Raw genomic sequence first — 22,307 nt, 5'->3', positions numbered from 1 at the left:
GAAAGTGATCCATAGAAAGGACCTGACGAGGTCTTAATAAAATGGGTTGCTAAAAATAACTTAAAAGATAGGCCGATATAAAGAAGTCGGACCAGTCAATAACCAAAGTTATAAAAAGTCAAATCCCTGGAAAGAGGCCTGGCCAGCCCTAAGAAAGAGGATTACTAAAAATAACTTAGAAGGGACCGACGTGATGAAGTCGGCCTCCCACAAGCAAGTTATAAAAAGTAATCCCTAAAAAAGACCTAACAAAGGTCCAAAAAAAGAGGATTACTAGAAATAACTTAGAAGAGACTGACGTGATGAAGTCGGCCTCCCATAAGCAAGTTATAAAAAAGTAATCCCTAAAAGAGATCCGACAAAGGTCCAAAAAAGAGGATTACTAGAAATAACTTAGAAGATACCGACGTGATGAAGTCGGCCTCCCACAAACAAGTTATAAAAAGTAATCCCTAAGAAAGACCTAACAAAGGTCCAAACCAAACGGATTACTAAAAATAACTTCAGACCGAAGTAAGGAAGTCGACATACAAGTTGGACCCAAACATCCACAACCTCAAAATCAAGTCACAAGTATGAAAATACAGAGGCAATCATAAGAGGTCGGACAACAAGGCTCCGATATCCCAAAAAGGTACCAGACAAATGTAGACAAACATGTTATGAAAGGAAACGGAGTTATAATATTAACAAGGCTCAAAGAGGCCACCCGAAGTCGACCTCAAAGAATGAGAAAATACTTTATTTTTCCCAAAATAAAGTTGTTAACAGCAAAGCAACTAAAAGTGTTCAGAGGACAAAATAACGAAACCACAAATAAAAAAGAGTTTAAAGACCCACAGACCGAGCCATACACATCCAAGAAACTTCATAAAAACTACATAGGGTTCAGAGATTCTCCAATAGTAGCATCTTGGGGCGAAGGAGGCCGAGTCTGAAGGGGCACCGCATCTACTGTTCCATCATCTCGGTTCAAAATTTGAACATCGGGATCAGACCCCGGTTGAGCGACTTCAGCCGAAGTAGAGGAGGGCGGAATTTTAGAGATTTTTGCAGAAGAAACAACAGGAGGGCCGACATCATCATCATCATCAGGATCATTAGGAAAAATCTTACCATCCCTAACAATGTTGTCCAGGCTAAAAAGGGAAAGGTCAAGCTCCGGCGCAAGAACTCGAACTTGCTCCTTCAGATTCTCATAAGCAGCATTAACACTGCCTACAAGGTGACCTTAGAGTTCGGCATAATTAGCCCGGATAGATTCCAAGCTGTTCCTGAGATCCATCATCTCTCTATAGGTGGTAACATAGCTCTCCTTATGTTTCAACGCTATGTCCTCAGCTAATCTCATAGAAGACGCCAGACCAATAGCCCGAGTCTTCTCCCCCTCCAACTTCTTCTCCAGCTTGGTCACTTTCACCTCAAGCTCTTCTTTTAAACCCTTAATCCGGTCAAACTCTGATTTGGCCTCTTCCATAAAGGCCTTCGTGGCATGGATAGGAAGATCTTGGGCAGTTTGATATAAAGCCGCCCCCATATGAGCCATCTTGATATTGCTCTGAGTTATGAAATCCAAGTGACGAAGAACAGATACATCATCAGTAGGCATAACACCATAAGGAGCAATTTGTTGATCAACAGACCCAACAGCATTAAAGTCGGGAGTATCTAGATTAAAATGCTCGACAGTCCGAGGTCTTTTTGGAGGAGGAACGACACTAGGAGAAGAAGTAGCAGCAGAGGTGGTGCACGAAATTGTGATTTCTAATAATGGAATTCAACTTGGTATGCGCGTTTATAACTCAACACTTTCTTCACAACTTCGCACAACTAACCAGCAAGTGCACTGGGTCGTCCAAGTAATAAACCTTACGTGAGTAAGGGTCGATCCCACGGAGATTGTTGGTATGAAGCAAGCTATGGTCATCTTGAAATTCTCAGTTAGGCGAATAATATATGGTTATGGAGTTTTCGAATAATAATAATAAATAAACAGAAAATAAAGATAGAAATACTTATGTAAATCATTGATGGGAATTTCAAATAAGAGTATGAAGATGCTGTGTTCCTTCTGAATCTCTGCTTTCCTACTACCTTCATCCAATCCTTCTTACTCCTTTCCATGGCAAGCTGTATATAGGGCCTCACCGTTGTCAATGGATACATCCCATCCTCTCAGTGAAAATGGTCCAAATGCTCTGTCACAACACAGCTAATCATCTGTCGGTTCTCGATCATGTCGGAATAGAATCCCTTGATTCTTTTGCTTTTGTCATCACGCCCAACAATCGCGTGTTTGAAGCTCGTCACAGTCATTCAATCCCTGAATCCTACTCAAAATACCACAGACAAGGTTTAGACTTTCCGGATTCTCATGAATGCCGCCATCAATTCTAGCTTATACCACGAAGATTCTGATTAAGGAATCTAAGAGATATGCGTTCGGTCTGAGGTAGATTGGAAGTGGTTGTCAGTCACGCGTTCATAGGTGAGAATGATGATGAGTGTCATGGATCATCACATTCGTCATGGTTAAGTGCAACGAATATCTTAGAACAGAAATAAACTGAATTGAATAGAAAATAGTAGTAATTGCATTAAAACTTGAGGTACAGCAGAGGTCCACACCCTTAATCTATGGTGTGTAGAAACTCCACCGTTGAAAATACATAAGTGATTAAGGTCCAGGCATGGCCGAATGGCCAGACCCAAAACATGATCAATAGTCTCCTAAGATGAATAATGGAATAAAACCGAGACCAAAGATGTCTAATACAATAGTAGAATGTCCAATTTATACTAGACTAGCTACTAGGGTTACAGAAGTAAGTAATTGATGCAGAAATCCACTTCTGGGGCCCACTGGGTGTGTGCTTGGGCTGAGCTTGAGCTTTACACGTGCAGAGGCTTCTTTTGGAGTTGAACGCCAAGTTGTAACGTGTTTTTGGCGTTCAACTCTGGTTCGTGACGTGTTTCTGGCGTTTGACTCCAGAATGCAGCATGAAACTGGCGTTGAGCGCCAGTTTACGTCATCTAATTTTGAATAAAGTATGGACTATTATATATTGCTGGAAAGCTCTAAATGTCTAATTTCCAAATCCATTAAGAGCGCGCCATTTGGAGTTCTATAGCTCCAGAAAATCCATTTCTAGTGCAGGGAGGTCAGAATCCAACAGCATCAGCAGTCCTTTGTCAGCCTTTTATCAGAGTTTTGCTCAGGTCCCTCAATTTCAGCCAGAAATTACCTAAAATCACAAAAAAAAACACAAACTCATAATAAAGTCTAAAAATGTGAATTTAGCATAAAAACTAATGAAAACATCCCTAAAAGTAGCTAGATCCTACTAAAAATTACTTAAAAACAATGCCAAAAAGCGTATGAATTATCCGCTCATCACAACACCAAACTTAAATTGTTGCTTGTCCCCAAGCAACTGAAAATCAATTAGGATAAAAAGAAGAGAATATACTATAAAGCTCAGAATATCAATGAATATTAATTCTAATTAGATGAGCGGGACTTGTAGCTTTTTGCTTCTGAACAGTTTTGGCATCTCACTTTATCCTTTGAAGTTTAGAATGATTGGCATCTCTAGGAACTTAGAATTTTAGATAGTGTTATTGATTCTCTTAGTTAAGTTTGTTAATTCTTGAACACAGCTACTTTCATGAGTCTTGGCCGTGGCCCTAAGCACTTTGTTTTCCAGTATTACCACCGGATACATAGATGCCACAGACACATGACTGGGTGAACCTTTTCAGATTGTGACCCAGTTAGAGGTGTCCAGAGCTCTTAAGCACACTCTTTTTGCTTTGGATCACGACTTTAACCACTCAGTCTTAAGCTTTTCACTTGGACCTGCATGCCACAAGCACATGGTTAGGGACAGCTTAATTTAACCGCTTAGGCCTGGATTTTATTTCCTTGGGCCTTCCTATCCATTGATGCTCAAAGCCTTGGATCCTTTTTACCCTTGCCTTTTGGTTTTAAGGGCTATTGGCTTTTTCTGCTTGCTTTTTCTTTTTCTTTCTATTATTTTTTTTCGCAAGCTTTTGCTATTCACTGCTTTTTCTTGCTTCAAGAATCAATTTCATGATTTTTCAGATTATCAATAGCATTTCTCTTTGTTCATCATTCTTTCAAGAGCCAACAATTTTAACATTCATAAACAACAAGATAAAAAATATGCACTGTTCAAGCATTCATTCAGAAAACAAAAAGTATTGTCACCACATCAATATAATTAAACTAAATTCAAGGATAAATTCGAAACTCATGTACTTCTTGTTCTTTTGTATTAAAAACATGTTTCATTTAAGAAAGGTGAAGGATTCATGGAATTATTCATAGCTTTAAGACATAGTTACTACATACTAATGATCATGAAATAAAGACACAAACATAGATAACATAAAGCTTAAAAATTGAAAAACAGAGAAATAAGAACAAGGAATGAGTCCACCTTAGTGATGGTGGTGCTTTCTTCTTGAAGAACCAATGATGTCCTTGAGCTCTTCTATGTCTCTTCCTTGCTTTTTTTGCTCCTCCCTCATTGCTCTTTGATCTTCTCTAATTTCATGGAGAATGATGGAGTGTTCTTGATGTTCCACCCTTAATTGATCTATATTGTAACTCAAGTCTTCTAGAGAAGTGTTGAGTTGTTCCCAATAGTTGTTGGGAGGAAAGTGCATCCCTTGAGGCATCTCCGGGATTTCTTGGTGATGAGCTTCCTCATGCGTCTCTTGGGATCCATGAGTGGGCTCTCTTGTTTGCTCCATCCTCTTCTTAGTGATGGGCTTATCCTCCTCAATGGGGATGTCTCCTTCTATGATAACTCCAGCTGAGTAACATAGATGGCAAATAAGATGAGGAAAAGCTAGCCTTGCCATGGTGGAGGATTTTTTGGCTATTTTGTAGAATTCAAGGGAGATGACTTCATGAACTTCTACTTCCTCTCCAATCATGATGCTATGGACCATGATGGCCCGATCTATAGTAACTTTGGATCGGTTGCTAGTGGAGATGATGGAGTGTTGGATGAACTCCAACCATCATCTAGCCACAAGCTTGAGGTCTAGTATTCTCAATTGAACCGGAATGCCTTTGGAGTCTCTTTTCCATTGAGCTCCTTCAACACATATGTCCATAAGGACTTGGTCCAACCTTTGATCAAAGTTGACCCTTCTTGTGTAGGGGCGTGCATCTCCTTGCATCATGGGCAAGTTAAAAGCCAATCTCACATTTTTCGGACTAAAATCTAAGTATTTCCCCCGAACCATTGTAAGATAATTCTTTGGATTCGAGTTCACACTTTGATCATGGTTCCTAGTGATCCATGCATTGGCATAGAACTCTTGAACCATTAAGATTCTGACTTGTTGAATGGGGTTGGTCAAAACTTCCCAACTTCTTTTTTGGATCTCATGTCGGATCTCCGGATACTCATTTTTCTTGAGTTTGAAAGGGACCTCGGGGATCACCTTCTTCTTGGCCACAACATCATAGAAGTGGTCTTGATGGGCTTTAGAGATGAATCTCTCCATCTCCCATGACTCGGAGGTGGAAGCTTTTGTCTTCCCTTTCCCTTTTCTAGAGGTTTCTCTGGCTTTAGGTGCCATAGGTGGTTATGGAAAAACAAAAAAAGCTTATGCTTTTACCACACCAAACTTAGAATATTGCTCGCCCTCGAGTAAGAGAAGAAAGAATAGATGAAGAAGAAAAAATATGGAGGAGAGGGAGAGAGGGTTGTGTTTCGGCCAAGGAGGAGAATAGAGGGTTGTGTTGTGTGAAAATAAAGAAGAATATAGGGGTTTATATAGTGGAGGGAGAGGGAGTAGGTTCGGCTATTTAGGGTGGGTTTGGGTGGGAAATAGATTTTGAATTTTGAAGGTATGTGGGGTTTATGGCGAAGAGTGGAAGGATGTGAGTGGTGAAGAAATGATGGGGAAGAGAGATTGAGGTGATTGGTGAAAGGTTTTTGGGGAAGAGTGGTATTGGATTGTGTGAAGAGGAGAGAAGGTGAGTTGAGGTAGGTGGGGATCCTGTGGGGTCCACAGATCCTGAGATGATCCTGTGGGGTCCACAGATCCTGAGGTGTCAAGGATTTACATCCCTGCACCAATGAGGCGTGTAAAACATCCTATTTATGCAATCCTGGCGTTCAACGCCAGGTTGATGCTTGTTTCTGGTGTTGAATGCCAGCTTCATGCTTGTTTTGCGCGTTCAACGCCCATTTGTAGCATGTTTCTGGCGTTGAACGCCAGTTCCATGCTTGTTTCTGGCGTTCAGTGCCAGCTTTCCTCAGGGTGTATTCCTGGCATTTAAACGCTAGGATGTTGCTTGTTTCTGGTGTTCAACGCCAGATCCATGCTCTGTTTTGGCGTTGAATGCCAGCCAGATACTCCTTACTGGCGTTTAAACGCCAGTAAGCCCTTCCTCCAGGGTGTGCTTTTTCTTCTGCTATTTTTTATTCTATTTTTAATTTTTGTATTTGTTTTATGACTCCACATGATCATGAACCTAAGAAAACATAAAAGAACAATAAAATAAAAATAAAATTAGTTAAATAAAAATTAGGTTGCCTCCCAATAAGCGCTCCTTTAATGTCACTAGCTTGACAGTGGGCTCTCATGGAGCCTCAAAGGTGATCAGGTCAATGTTGTAGACTCCCAACACCAAACTTAGAGTTTGAATGTGGGGATTCAACACCAAACTTAGAGTTTGGCTTTGGCCTTCCAACACCAAACTTAGAGTTTGATTGTGGGGGCTCTGTTTGACTCTGTACTGAGAGAAGCTTTTCATGCTTCCTCTCCATTGTTAAAAAAGAACACCCTTGGGTCTTGAACAAAAGGTAGTCCCCATTTAATTGAAGGACTAATTCTCCTCTATTAACATCTATCACAGCTCTTGCTGTGGCTAGGAAAGGTTTTCCAAGGATGATGCATTCATCCTCTTCCTTCCTAGTGTCTAAGATTATGAAATCAGCAGGGATATAAATGCCTTCAACCTTTACCAATATGTCCTCTACCAATCCATAAGCTTGTCTTACTGACTTGTCTGCCATTTGCAATGAGAATATGGTAGGCTGTACCTCAATGATCCCCAGCTTCTCTATTACAGAGAGTGGCATAAGATTGATGCCTGACCCTAGGTCACACAGAGCCTTTTCAAAGGTCATGGTGCCTATGGTGCAGGATATTAAGAATTTACCAGGATCTTGTTTCTTTTGAGGTAAAGTTTGCTGAACCCATGTATCTAGTTCACCAATGAGCAAGGGAGGTTCACCTTCCCAAGTCTCATTACTAAATAACTTGGCATTCAGCTTCATGATAGCTCCTAGATATTGAGCAACTTGCTCTCCAGTTACATCCTCATCTTCTTCAGAGGAAGAATAGTTTTCAAAGCTCATGAATGGCAGAAGGAGGTTTAATGGGATCTCTATGGTCTCTATATGACCTTCAGATTCCTTTAAGTCCTCAATAAGGAACTCCTTCTTGCTTGAGAGACGTCTCATGAGGTCTTCCTTATTGGGATTCACGTCCTCTCCTTCCTCTCTAGGTTCGGCCATGTTGATTATGTCAATGGCCTTGTACTCTCTTTCTGGATTCTCTTCAGTATTGCTTGGGAGAATACTAGGAGGAGTTTCAGTGACTTTCTTACTCAGCTGGCCCACTTATGCCTCCAAATTTCTGATGGAGGACCTTGTTTCACTCATGAAACTTAAAGTGTCCTTAGACAGATCAAAGACTATGTTTGCTAAGTTAGAGGTGCTCTGCTCAGAATTCTCTGTCTGTTGCTGAGAAGATGATGGAAAAGGTTTTCTATTGCTAAACCTGTTTCTTCCACCATTATTAAAGCCTTGTTAAGGCTTTTGTTGATCCTTCCATGAGAAATTTGGATGATTTCTCCATGAGGGGTTATAGGTGTTGCCAAAGGCTTCCTCCATGTAATTTACCTCTGCCATTGCAGGGTTTTCAGGATCATAAGCTTCTTCTTCAGAAGATGCCTCCTTAGTGTTGTTGGACGCATTTTGCCATCCATTCAGACTTTGATAAATCATGTTGACTTGCTGAGTCAACATTTTGTTCTGAGCCAATATGGCATTCAGAGCATCAATTTCAAGAACCCCCTTCCTCTGAGGTGTCCCATTATTCACGGAATTCCTCTCAGAAGTGTACATAAATTGGTTATTTGCAACCATTTCAATAAGTTCCTGAGCTTCTGCAGCCGTTTTCTTTAGGTGAATGGATCCACTTGCAGAATGGTCCAGTGACATCTTAGAGAACTCAGACAGACCATAATAGAATATATCTATCATGGTCCATTCTGAAAACATGTCAGAAGGACACTTTTTGGTCATCTTCTTGTATCTTTCCCAAGCTTCATAGAGGGACTCACCATCTTTTTGCTTGAAGGTTTGAACGTCCACTCTAAGCTTGCTCAGCTTTTGAGGAGGAAAGAATTTAACCAAGAAGGCCATGACCAGCTTATCCCAAGAGTCTAGGCTATCCTTAGGTTGTGAGTCCAACCATGTTCTAGCTCTGTCTCTTACAGCAAAAGGGAAAAGCATGAGCCTGTAGACTTCAGGACCTACTCCATTAGTCTTAACAATCTCACATATCTGCAAGAACTTAGTTAAAAACTGGTAGGGATCTTCTGATAGAAGTCCATGAAACTTGCAGTTTTGTTGCATTAGAGCAATTAGTTGAGGTTTCAGCTCAAAATTGTTTGCTCCAATGGCAGGAATTGAGATGCTTCTTCCATCAAACTTGGAAGTAGGTGTAGTATAATCACCAAGCATCCTCCTTGCATTATTATTGTTGGGTTCGGCTGCCATATCCTTTTCTTGTTCGAAAATTTCAGTAAGGTTGTCTTTGGATTGTTGTAATTTAGCTTCTCTTAGTTTCCTCTTCAGAGTCCTTTCAAGTTCAGGATCAGCTTCAACAAGAATGTCTTTTTCCTTGTTCCTGCTCATATGAGAAAGAAGAGAACAGAAAAAGAAGGGGAATCCTCTATGTCACAGTATAGAGATTCCTTTATGTTAGTAGAAGAAGAAATGGAATAAGAGTGAAGAAGAATGAATAATCCAAACACAAGGGCGAGGATAGGAGCAGAGATATGAGATGAAGAGAAGTGTTAGTAAATGAATAAATAAATAGACTAAGATGAGAGAGAGAAGTTTTTGAAAATAATTTTTGAAAAGGAGTTAATGATTTTCGAAAATTAAAGAAGAATTAAAATTAAAATTAAAATTTAAAACAATTAGTTAATTAAAAAGAATTTTGAAAAAGGATGAGATATTTTCAAAAAATTGATAGGGAAAATTAGTTGGGCGGTTCTGAAAAAGATAATAAACAAATAAAAAGTCAATTAGTTAGTTGAAAAAGATTTGAAAATTAATTTTGAAAAGATAAGAAGATAAGAAGATATTTTGAAATCAAATTTTTGAAAAAGATAAAATTTAAAAAGATATGATAAAAAGATATGATTAAAAAGATATGGTTGGAAAAGATTTAATTTTTAAAATTAAAATTAATTACTTGACTAACAAGAAACTAAAAGATATGATTCTAGAATTTAAAGATTGAACCTTTCTTAACAATAAAGTAACAAACTTCAAATTTTTGAATCAATCACATTACTTGTTAGTTAAGTTTCGAAAATTTGAAATAAAATAAGAAAAAGATTTTAAAAAATAGTTTTAAATTTTCAAAAATCATAAGATAAAAGTAAAAGAGATATGATTTTTGAAAAAGATTTTGAAAAGATAAGATTTTTAAAATTGAAAATTTGACTTGACTTATAAGAACTAACTAATTTTAAAAATTTTTGACTAAGTCAACTCAAATTTTCGAAATTTTGAGAGAAAAAAGGAAAAGATATTTTTTATTTTTTTGAATTTTTAATGATGAGAGAGAAAAACACAAATATGACCCAAAACATGAAAATTTTGGATCAAACACAAAATACATGCAAGAAAACTATGCATGTCAAGATGAACACCAAGAACACTTTGAAGATCAAGATGAACATCAAACTTATTTTTGAAAAATTTTCCAGAAAAGAAAATATGCGAGACACCAAATTTAGAAATCTTTAATGCTTGGACTCTAACAAACGAAAAATGCATATGAAAAACAAGAAAAGACACAAAACAAGAAAATTCAAAGATCAAACAAGAAGAGTTACCAAGAACAACTTGAAGATTATGAAGAACATATGCATGAATTTTCGAAAAATGCATAAATTTTAAAAACATGTAATTGACACCAAACTTAAAATTGAATCTAGACTCAAACAAGAAACACAAAATATTTTTGATTTTTTTTTTCAAAAACATATAGGAAAAAGGAAATAAGAATTCAAAAATTTTTAAGAAGAATTCCAGGAATCTTTCAATGTTAGCCTAAAGCTCTAATCCAAGGGTTGGACATGGCTTAATAGCCAGCCAGCTTTAGGATGGCATTACATGCATTGAGGTGATTAGTTGAAGTCTCATTCCAAAAGGATTTGGATATGGCTTTACAGCCAGCCAGGCTTCAACATGTTACATGAAACTCTAGAATCCATTCCTAAAAATTTTGAAAGATTTTCGAAAACAGAAGTAAAAAATTTTTTTGAAAGATTTTTGAAAATTTTTTGAAAATAAAACAAAAAGAAAATTACCTAATCTGAGCAACAAGATGAACCGTCAGTTGTCCAAACTCAAACAATCCCCGGCAACGGCGCCAAAAACTTGGTGCACGAAATTGTGATCTCTAATAATGGAATTCAACTTGGTATGCGCGTTTATAACTCAACACTTTCTTCACAACTTCGCACAACTAACCAGCAAGTGCACTGGGTCGTCCAAGTAATAAACCTTACATGAGTAAGGGTCGATCCCACGGAGATTGTTGGTATGAAGCAAGCTATGGTCATCTTGAAATTCTCAGTTAGGCGAATAATATATAGTTATCGAGTTTTCGAATAATAATAATAAATAAACAGAAAATAAAGATAGAAATACTTATGTAAATCATTGATGGGAATTTCAGATAGGCGTATGAAGATGTTGTGTTCCTTCTGAATCTCTGCTTTCCTACTACCTTCATCCAATCCTTCTTACTCCTTTCCATGGCAAGCTGTATGTAGGTCCTCACCGTTGTCAATGGCTACATCCCATCCTCTCAGTAAAAATGGTCCAAATGCTCTGTCACAGCACGGCTAATCATCTGTTGGTTCTCGATCATGCCGGAATAGAATCCCTTGATTCTTTTGTGTTTGTCATCACGCCCAACAATCGCGAGTTTGAAGCTCGTCACAGTCATTCAATCCCTGAATCCTACTCAGAATACCACAGACAAGGTTTAGACTTTTCAGATTCTCATGAATGCCGCCATCAATTCTAGCTTATACCACGAAGATTCTGATTAAGGAATCTAAGAGATATGTGTTCGGTCTGAGGTAGAACGGAAGTGGTTGTCAGTCACGCGTTCATAGGTGAGAATGATGATGAGTGTCACGGATCATCACATTCGTCATGGTTAAGTGCAACGAATATCTTAGAACAGGAATAAACTGAATTGAATAGAAAATAGTAGTAATTGCATTAAAACTTGAGGTACAGCAGAGCTCCACACCTTTAATCTTTGGTGTGTAGAAACTCCACCGTTGAAAATACATAAGTGATGAAGGTCCAGGCATGGCCGAATGGCCAGCCCCAAAACGTGATCAATAGTCTCCTAAAATGAATAATGGAATAAAACCGAGACCAAAGATGTCTAATACAATAGTAAAATGTCCTATTTATACTAAACTAGCTACTAGGGTTTACAGAAGTAAGTAATTGATGTAGAAATCCACTTCTGGGGCCCACTTGGTGTGTGCTTGGGCTGAGCTTGAGCTTTACACGTGCAGAGGCTTCTTTTGGAGTTGAACACCAAGTTGTAACGTGTTTTTGGCGTTCAACTCTGGTTCGTGACGTGTTTCTGGCGTTTGACTCCAGAATGCAGCATGGAACTGGCGTTGAGTGCCAGTTTACGTCATCTAATTTTGAATAAAGTATGGACTATTATATATTTCTGGAAAGCTCTGAATGTCTAATTTCCAACGCCATTGAGAGCTTGCCATTTGGATTTTTGTAGCTCCAGAAAATCCATTTCGAGTGCAGGGAGGTCAGAATCCAACAGCATCAGCAGTCCTTTGTCAGCCTTTTATCAGAGTTTTGCTCAGGTCCCTCAATTTCAGCCAGAAATTACCTGAAATCACCGAAAAACACACAAACTCATAGTAAAGTCTAGAAACATGAATTTAGCATAAAAACTAATGAAAACATCCCTAAAATTAGCTAGATCCTACTAAAAATTACTTAAAAACAATGCCAAAAGTGTATGAATTATCCGCTCATTAAGAGGTCTGGGGAGGATTAACTAAATAGACCCAATGTGTTGGGATCACTCTGCTTGGCTCAGTAGAACTCGACATTGGTCTCTTCAGCGGAACATGAGAAGATCCCTCCCCAGCCACTCTGGCCGAGACGTTTTGGGCCGCAGTAGCTTTCCTCACTTTTTTGAAGGCTTTCATAGACTTATTATTTTTGTCCATCTCTGAAAAACAAAAACAACTATAAAAGTAGGTTACAAGCTGTTAAAATACGGAAGCAAAGTAAAAACAAAGCAAAACATATCAATTAATACCCAACGCAGTTCGGACAAGGGATGGGTCCCCCAACCATTTCTTAGTGTCAAGATGAGGAGGTTCCCCCCAAATATCCTCCAAAACATTTACAAAGGCCTGCTCGATATCGTCAAGCATCTCCCATGTATATCGAGACACCACTACATTCTGTTGCCAACACAAGGGGAAGGCAGGCTCATCATTTGCTTCCAAAAGAAACGGTCGAACTTCCTCAACCGCTCGGACCTTAAAAAAGTAGTTCTTGAAGTCCCTAAAGGACTCGTCATACATGGCAAAAACTTTATGTCCTTGGGCAGATCTAAAGGAAACCCAAGAGGCTTTCTTTTTTGAAGAAGTCCTAGGCTTAGTTAAAACAAAAAGGTAAAGAATGAGAGTCTGGGACGGTGTGACATCCAACTCTTGGCAAAGCAGCTGAAAGATCTTGATAAAACCCCAGGAGTTCGGATGGAGCTGGGATGGAGCTACGTTACACGACCACAACAATTTGGTCTCAAAAGAAGTGAAAGGAAAGGTAATATTCAACTGGCTGAAAAAATAGTCATAAGCATAAAAGAAAGGGCGCTCCCCCCGGGTCAGAGCAGGAAAGCAAACCCTCTCCTCAGAGTCAGGCGCCACCAATTCATAGTTCTTTTCCTGATCTCTACTCTTACAGAGACGATGATGTTTCCTAAGTTCCACACAAAATTCAGCATTCACCACAGAGACACACATTAACACAAGATAGTCCAACCAGTCGAACATCCCCTCAGGAACCTTAGAAGATGTCTCAACAATATTTTTGCGAAGAGACATGGCCAACTAGTCCTACAAACAAGAAAAGAAAACGGATTACTAACCAAAAACAGCTCAGGTGAAATTAGAACAATTCGGACACACACGACACAGAGCAAATGCAAACAGCAAAAGGAAAATCCCAAGACACACACCAAGGTCTAGGGGCATCCTTTGGAGTCAAAGACAAGATAAGGAAGACTCCGGAAAGGGCTATAAAACTACACCCCAAAACTTTTAGCAAAAGAACTACCAAGCAAACAAAACATGCCAAGTGGAAATCATCAAAGACGCAAAACCTCTTTTTTCAAAATCAAAACAAGCCACCAGAAAAATCGTTACTCTCTACAAAATCTATCAGTAACATTATCAACATGGCAAAGGTCATTAAAGTGAGCAATCGTTTGGAGAAAGCAAACAGGTCCATGAAGGCCTCAGTAACAACATGAAGAGGAACACAAAAAAACACGCAAAATCTTCAGAGAACCCACCCAGGAGCATACGCAAGGCCAAAAAGCCAGAAAAACATGCATCACAGCAACCATCGAGCATAACGACACAAAAAGGTTCAAGCTTCCCAACATGCATTCAAGAAAAATCAAAACTTCACCAAGAATCGAATGCAAAACGACAAAATTAATAAAGAAGCAGAAAGAAGAACCAACCTGGAAAAAAGAGGAAGCTTCGAAGAAATTGAAGACGGAAAGAAGGAGTCCAAAATCGCCTTTCAGAGCAAAAGAAAACACCAACAAGACACCAAACGGCGTAGCAGGGAACACGAAAATGTAAATTTCAGGCAAAACAGATAGTGAGAAAGAAAAGGGGGAAGTTACAGTGAAGAAACAGAGAAGAGAAACCGTTTTTCTGAAAAGTTCAAAATGAACAAAAAAATGGAGCATTAAAAGAATTAATGAGGTTATTAAAACTTTGCGCATTCCCAAAGCAAGGAGACGCGCATTTACGAAAGAATAAAAATTCAAAGGGAAACGTTCTGCATTCAAAGGACAAACTCTACAAAGAAGAAGTCGACAAAATGCTCAAGTTCGGCTTCACCATAGAAGGATCGAAGTCCTAAAAACTAATACTCGACCTCAAAAGAAAGACCGAGCTCGAGCAGGGGCACTGTTCATATCCTGGGTCGAGCAATCCGATCCGGGATGTTCTACTGATAAGACGACCGACCTCTTCAGGTCAGGACAATCTGATCTCTCCTCAAAGAGCTCGGCCAAATCACCAGGAAAAGCCCTAAAAGGGCCCAAATGGAGGAACACGACCCAAATCCAAAGGCAGCCCAAGTCTAAAGAGATAAGGGCGGTTCCCTTGAAGACAAGATGACCTCACTCAAAGATAAGATAAGATAAGATAAAGATAACTAACTTATCTTATCTAAGAAGGTCGCTCTACACCATTATAAATACGCTGGAGCACTCAGGTATAACTCATACTCTGATTCTACCAAAAAACTGCTTAATACCCTTGCTAACTTAAGCATCGGAGTCTCTTGCAGGTACCACCACCCTCTGGTGATGAAGGATCAGCAGCATTGCCAGTCCAATAAGTCGGACATGACAGCTCCGGCCACCACGCACAAGCCGGACACGTCAGCTCCGGCCCCCACGCACAAGCCGAATACGTCATCTCCGATCAGTACAGAAGATCTCATCTGAGATCAACCTACAGTTTCAGGTAACCCTCGGAATAGTTACCATACTGAGAACCTCCGATTCTCATACCATATGTTGTTGTTGTTTTTCATATGCAGGTCGCAACCCACCTCAATGAGTTTGCGAAAATGGTGACAGAGTGAAAGATAGATTCTCTTTTGTATTATTCTACTTTACTCTTATTGTAGTTATTCTTTCACCTTTTGAAAATCTTATTTATTCCTTAGAGGTGTTTGCTTTTTTTTTTACTTTGAGAGATTAGGAAGTAAGCCTTTTATAGAACTTTGTTGTGTTTCTTGACTAGTCAGCCTAAACTCTGCAGGCTGTGACTAGTTCCTTTTGTATATCATACATATTTACTTAGTTTATCTATTAGCTACTACCTTGTATCTTGGAGCTTTATTGCAAGGTTGTATATTTGTATGTTCTATTCTTATCTTGCCTACACGTTTAGTTAACGTGTGTGAACACTTCGCATTCTGTAATTTCACTTTGTGCGACTTTGAATTTGTATTCCTCCATCGGGCTTCTAGTATTATTACTTCTTTCTATGTATATATACTATATTATTTGCTTTAGGGTAATAGGGTATTACAACCTGGTTGGCCAACATCATCCTAGTCAAAAAAGCAATCGGCAAATGGCGAACGTGTGTCGACTACACGGACTTGAACAAAGCTTGTCCAAAGGACGCCTTTCCTTTGCCAAACATTGACGGACTAGTAGACCCTACTTCGAGACACCAATACCTCAACTTTATGGACACATACTCCATGTATAATTAGATACCGATGCACCAACCTAACATCTTTTTTCACTCCTGAGAGCACGTATTGCTATACAGTCATGCCCTTCAGATTGAAAAATGATGGGACCACCTACAAACGGTTCGTCACTAAGATTTTTTTAGATCTTTCAGGGACCAAACTAGAAGTTTACATCGACGACCTAAAGCTCATACTAGATACTTTAAGGAAACACCAAATGTGCCTCAATTTGACTAAGTGCGCCTTCGGGATGGAAGTCGGGAAGTTTCTAGGCTTTATGATTACACAATAAGGAGTTAAGGCATGTAAGAACCGGCATAACCGTTTTAATAAAATAATAATTTTTAAGTGCCTGGTGTAGATTCAAAATTTAGAAGTTGTAATTTAAAAATTTAAAGGTGAAATTTGATCTTAATGAAATTTTCTGAGTTGGAAAATATATCTTTTGCAAAAGATTTTTGTAAAAATGTGTACCGGTGCTTAAGTTGACAGTACCGACTCTAGACTATTCAGTACCGTATTTTGAGAAAAATAAGATAAATTAAAATTTATTTATTATTTTGAAAGGATAAAAATAATTTGAAATCGAAAATTGGGCTTTAATCTTAAAGATTTTGTCCCAAAGTGGGCCAAACGGACTTAAAATGCTAACGGGTTAGACCGGGCTCAAGGCCCAACATATATAAACCTATTAATGAGCCAAATCAACTCATTCCATCCCAAAATAAGAAATGGGGCGCTGCTGAGTTTAGAGAAGAGAGGAGAGGGGTTTCAATATTCACCTCCATCTTCCTCAAGCCATAACTTGAGCTACGGAGTTCCAATTGATGAGCTGTTTGTGGCCACGCGAAGTACTATGTGTTGTACAAGGTAAAGTTTCTCATATACCCTTGTAGTGTTGTATGTTGTGGTTTCTAGGTCTTGATTTTGGTGATATATGTGTTGTTAATTAGTTTGAGCTTTGGTGCTTTTTGGAGTTGTCTTGGCTTTTTGGTGGTTTTGTGTGTGGAGGATAATCGGCCAAGGTATGGTTTCAGTTTTCTTTATATAATATGTAATGTTTCTAGATACTTAGGCTAGTTGACTATAAGATAGGATTGAATTAAATAAATGGTGGGTTAGATTATGTATGTAGCATGTGATTTGTTATGAAGATTTTATGAGTTCTATATATATTAGAGTGTGATTATGATATTGTTGAGGAAATTGATGATTGTTGTTGTTGATGAGAATTGATAGATGTAGTGGTGGTGTTGTGTGGAATAAATTCGGATAATAACAATAATGATTATATGATTTGATGATGAATGATGAAAATTGGGTATATGGGTTGTATATGGAACAATGTATTGTAACTGGAAACCTTAAATTTGTTGAAATTTGTTGAAAATTAAATTTCATTGAAAGATCTTTAAATTGATATAAAGTTTGTAGAAAATAGATTTTTGTAGAGGAAGTTATGAACGTTTAAAGTTTAGGGTTTAAAATTGATTCTACAACTTTACAAAATTTTCTAAGTCTGGGAGTGCATGCGTACGCATACCCCCCATACGCATACGTGCAATTCTATTTGGCACTCATGCGTACGCATACATGTGTATGCATACGCGAAAGGGTAAAATCTGGAGGTTTATGCGTACGCGAAACACCCCTTACGCATACGTGCAATTCTGTTTTGCACCTATGCGTACGCGAATATGTACGCCAAATGGGATAAGTTGCATGCATGCGTACGCATATACCCTGTTTTTTTCTGAAAAATGACTTTTTTCATTTCCAAGGGTTCTCTAACTTTCTAAACTTCCTTCCATGCTATTTTGAGAGTACTATTTAATCATTAGGTTCTAGTACTACTAAAGATAAGTTTGTGGATTAATTTAGTGAATTTCTGTAAGACTTTAGCTGAGGGAGACTTAGGTTTCTGTGGCACAGGTGATGAACTAGTTGGGTATTTTGATGGTATACTACATTAATGATGACTTGTGATATTGAGGATGGATGATAAGTTTGAGATTTGGAAATGAATGATTATGGTTTATGAGATGAGTATAAACAAATTTGTGCTATGAGTAGTGGCCTCTGAGATGGACTATGTGTTTATGATATGCATTATTCTTCGTCGTAGGGACTGTGGCAGTCTCCCGCCTACGTTCAAAGGTGAGGGTTGAAGTTGGGCTTCCCACTCACGTTTCGCTCTCATGGAGAAGGTGGTAGGGCATTCATCCCTCGGAATTATTCCTCCTGTGTATGCATTTTCTCTCTGGTTGTAAGGTGGTAGGGCACTAACTCACGTAATCATGTGGCATCCAGAGGAAGGTGGTAGGGCACTCTCCCTCGGAACGTTTCCCTCGGAAAGGAGAAAGCTATGAAGCACGGATTCTCTCATGGTGCCGGCGTATCCGTGTCGAACACGAATCCGACGCCGACACGCGGTGGATACTTCAAATGAGTGTATCGGCAGCGTGTCTTCTTGCGGTGCAGAATTTTGGTGGAGCGGCCACGAATCCAAAAGAGTCCAACCCGATTTAGATGTTCATGAGATGAATCTTTTTGCTGGACTACAAATCTTCAATTGATTTTGTGATTTTATGGCCCGATTAACCAATTTTTTCTTTTTAATTTTCAAATATTCTAAAATTAAAACAAATCAAAATTTATATTTAAAAATAAAATAATTAATAAATCAAAATCTAAATCTATTTACCGTTTATCTTTGGTAGCTTACTTACTCACTAGTTTAGCCGTTCTTGGTTCTCTGCGTTATATTGAAGAAGAAGAAGAATAGAAGATACAGAGGTTGAAGACGAACTGAAGAACTAAATTGTGTGGTGCATGGTGTTTGCATATGATGGAAGCTGTGGTGTTTGCAGATGATGGACTTGGAGGAGAAGAAATTGATACATTTTCTGTTAGCGAGATGGAAAGAGAAGATTAAAATTTTTTATTTTTTTAATAATTGCATAATTTTAAGACTTTTTTATGCAATTATATTTACTCTTATATTTACAATATGATATTTTATTAATTTAATATATTATTTAAATTTTAATTCACAACGTATCATAAATGTGTCGTATCCAATTTTTTATAAAAAAAACGTGTCGGCGTATCCGTGTCGTGTCGTGTCCGAATCCCGTGTCGTATCGGTGTTTCTTAGGGAGAAGGTGGTAGGGCACTCATCCCTTGGAATTATTCCTCCTTATGCGCAACAGAGAGACTAATCTGGGAGTTGCCGACCGGATTTTGTGTCTGGTTTAGCACTATAATCGACATGTGATATCACAGCCAATAGGACAGGCATTCATCATATGCATCTCTTATGTGCTTGTTTACTTTGATTACTTGCGGTTTTTCTAAATGTATAACATGCCTACTTGCTTCTTGAATTACTTGATATATTTGAATATTAACTGTGTATTACTTGCTTGTATTATCTGTGACTATCTGGTGCTGAGTAGGTTAGGAAGGCAGTGGCGATGGGATCGCACGGAGGGTAGGTTGGTAAAGGCTGTGAGACAGCGGTGACTAGTTTTAGTTAGAAATTCCCTAAGTTTAGATACCCTTGTTTATTGTTTACGGGTTAAGTTATTTATTTTATTTTAAGCTTGGATATCTGTATCGGTGTGAAGTTCTAGGATTGCCTTTGGCGTCCCGGAACCTTACATCTTATATATGGGGCATTGTTACCATACTGAGAACATCCAGTTCTCATACCATATGTTATTGTTGTTTTTCAGATGCAGGTCGCAAATCCACCTCGGTGAGTTTGCGGACATGGTGATATAGCGGAGTATGGTTTCTCCTTTATTTTATTCTGCTTTATTTTTTTGTAGTATTCTCTCACCTTTTGTATATTTTAACTTTTTTGCCTTAGAGGCTTCATTTCTGAAAATCTTTAAGAGATAGGTTGTTACTGTTTTAAACTTCAAAACTCTGTTGTATTCATTTTGACTAGTCCTCTCTTTGGTATATCCTACTTGTATATATACATCTTGTATATTTTAATTATTACCTTGTGTATCCGGGAGCTATCTACAAGGTTTTACATATATCTTGTCTCGTTCTATTCGTACCTTTGTGTTTAGTTATCGTGTGTGAACGCTTCACATTTCGTAATCCTGCTTCAGGCAATTTGAGCTTTTATTCCTTCATCGGGCTTCTAGTATTACTATTTCTTTCTCTCTCTCTCTCTCTCTCTCTCTCTATATATATATATATATATATATATATATATATATATATATATATATATATATATATATAATATTATATGAGCCTTAGAACTATCGTGACACTTTGTTATTCTTCGCTTTACGGCGCGAGGTAAGACTTAGGGTAACGTGGTGTTACAAGGCAAACCCAGACAAATGTAAGGCTATCTTCAAGATGAGTGAAGAGAAGAACTTTGCGTGGTCTAAGAATCTTTACAATTTGGTACTCGTTGCATGTATAGCTCCTAAACCAACAGAAGTCCTTTCTTACAAACGTTTTGGTTGTCACAAGTAACAAACCCCTAAATAAATTGATAACCGAAGTATTTAAACCTCGGGTCGTCTTCTCAAGGAATTGTAGGGAGGTATGTTCTTATTATTGGTTATGGGGTTTGTAAATTGGGGTTTTGAAAGTGAGGAACAAGTAAATTAAATGACAAATAAAATAAATAATTAACTATAAAATAAACTCTTGGCAAGATATAAAAATTCGGAAGTCCTATCCTAGTTACTCCTATGAGAATGGAAGTTAATCCCACTTAGTTAACCTTTGCGTAAGCAAGGAAAAGTCAAGTGAACCAATTGGTTAGATTTCCCAAGTTCTAGCCAACTCCTAAGGAAAGACTAGAGTTAGTGGAATTCCAATTAATCAGCCGACATAATAATCAATCCTGAATAGTTGATAACTTAAGAGCCTCCAGTTAATCAATTGAAGCCAATAATATAAAAAGCTAAATAAGAATCTTAGATCTGAAATACCTCAATTGCATTAATAAGAGAAAATCAATCTAAACATAAAGAATTCATAAGTCAATCTGGCAACATAAGTCAAATACAAATAAAAGCATTAGAGTATCTAAAAATAGAAGAGAAATATAAAGTAAAAAGAATATCGAACCTGTGGCTGAAGAAGAAATAAACCCTAATTTCTAAAAATCCTAATCCTAAATCCTAAGAGAGAGGAGAAAACCTCTCTCTCTAAAAACTACATCTAAAACCTAAAATTGTGAGTTATGAAAAGCATGTTGAGTCTCTGCATGTTCTCTGACTTTAATCTGTGTTTCTGTGCCAAAAACTGGGTTGAAATATGGCCCAGAATCTCTGCCAGTGACTTTTGTAATTCTGCAGATCGCGCACGTCACGCGTCTGCGTTGCTCACGCGATCGCGTCACTCAGCGTTTTTCGTACCACGCGTGTGCGTCGTCCACGCATTCGCGTCGTTCGTGCAGCTTCCAATCCACGCGGTCGCATCAGGCACGCGAACGCGTCACTCTGATTTCTTCCATTTCGCGCGGTCACGTGAGCCATGCGACCGCGTGACTTCTCAATTCCTTGTATTCCTTCCATTTTTGCATGCTTCCTCTTCTTTCTCTAAGCCATTCCTGCCCTATGAAGCCTGAAACACTTAACACACAGATCAAGACATCGAATGGTAATAAGAGAGGATTAAGATTAGCTAAATTAAGACCAAAGAAGCATGTTTTCAATCATAGAACTAAACTAGGAAGGAATTGTAAAATCATGCAAATCCTATGAATAAGTGGGTGAAAAGCTTGATAAAACCACTCAATTATATACAATATAAACCATAGAATAGTAGTTTATCAACCTCCCCACACTTAATAATTAGCATGTCCTCATGCTAAGCTCACGGAAAATAAATGAGTAGGAAAAAGCAAGACTCATACAATGCAACCTATGAATGTGAATGCAACTACATGCTAAAATGATTCTACCTACTTGGTGAAGAAGTAAATAAATCATTCAAGAATAAATATGAGCTGGATTTCACTAATTCAAATCACAAAATACTATACAAATAACTTGCAAGAAGAAGATAGCTCATAGAAGCAGGGAACATAGAATTAAGCGCTGAACCCTTACTGGTAGTGTATATCATTCTAGCTTTCAAGTGTCTAGGGTCAATTCTCTCAATTCTCTACTGATCTTGCTTTCTATAGCTTGCTCTTCATCTAACAATCAACAAAAATTTAATGCACCAATACACAAATCAAGAGGTCTTTTAAGGGTTGTAATGGGGTTAGGGTCAAGGTAAGATTGTATTTGGCCAAGTGGACTAAAATCTGAATCCTTAATTAACATAAACTTTCCACCTAACTTAAGAGAATCCATTTAATTAAAATACAAAATCTAACTTCCCATTAAATGTGTTTACTACATATTTATGCATTCCAAGTTTTGAGTACAGCTCATA

The sequence above is a fragment of the Arachis hypogaea genome, chromosome 7 (genome assembly GCF_003086295.3).
Source record: "Arachis hypogaea cultivar Tifrunner chromosome 7, arahy.Tifrunner.gnm2.J5K5, whole genome shotgun sequence".
NCBI lineage: Eukaryota > Viridiplantae > Streptophyta > Magnoliopsida > Fabales > Fabaceae > Arachis > Arachis hypogaea.
Note: the sequence above shows the minus strand (reverse complement) of the source record.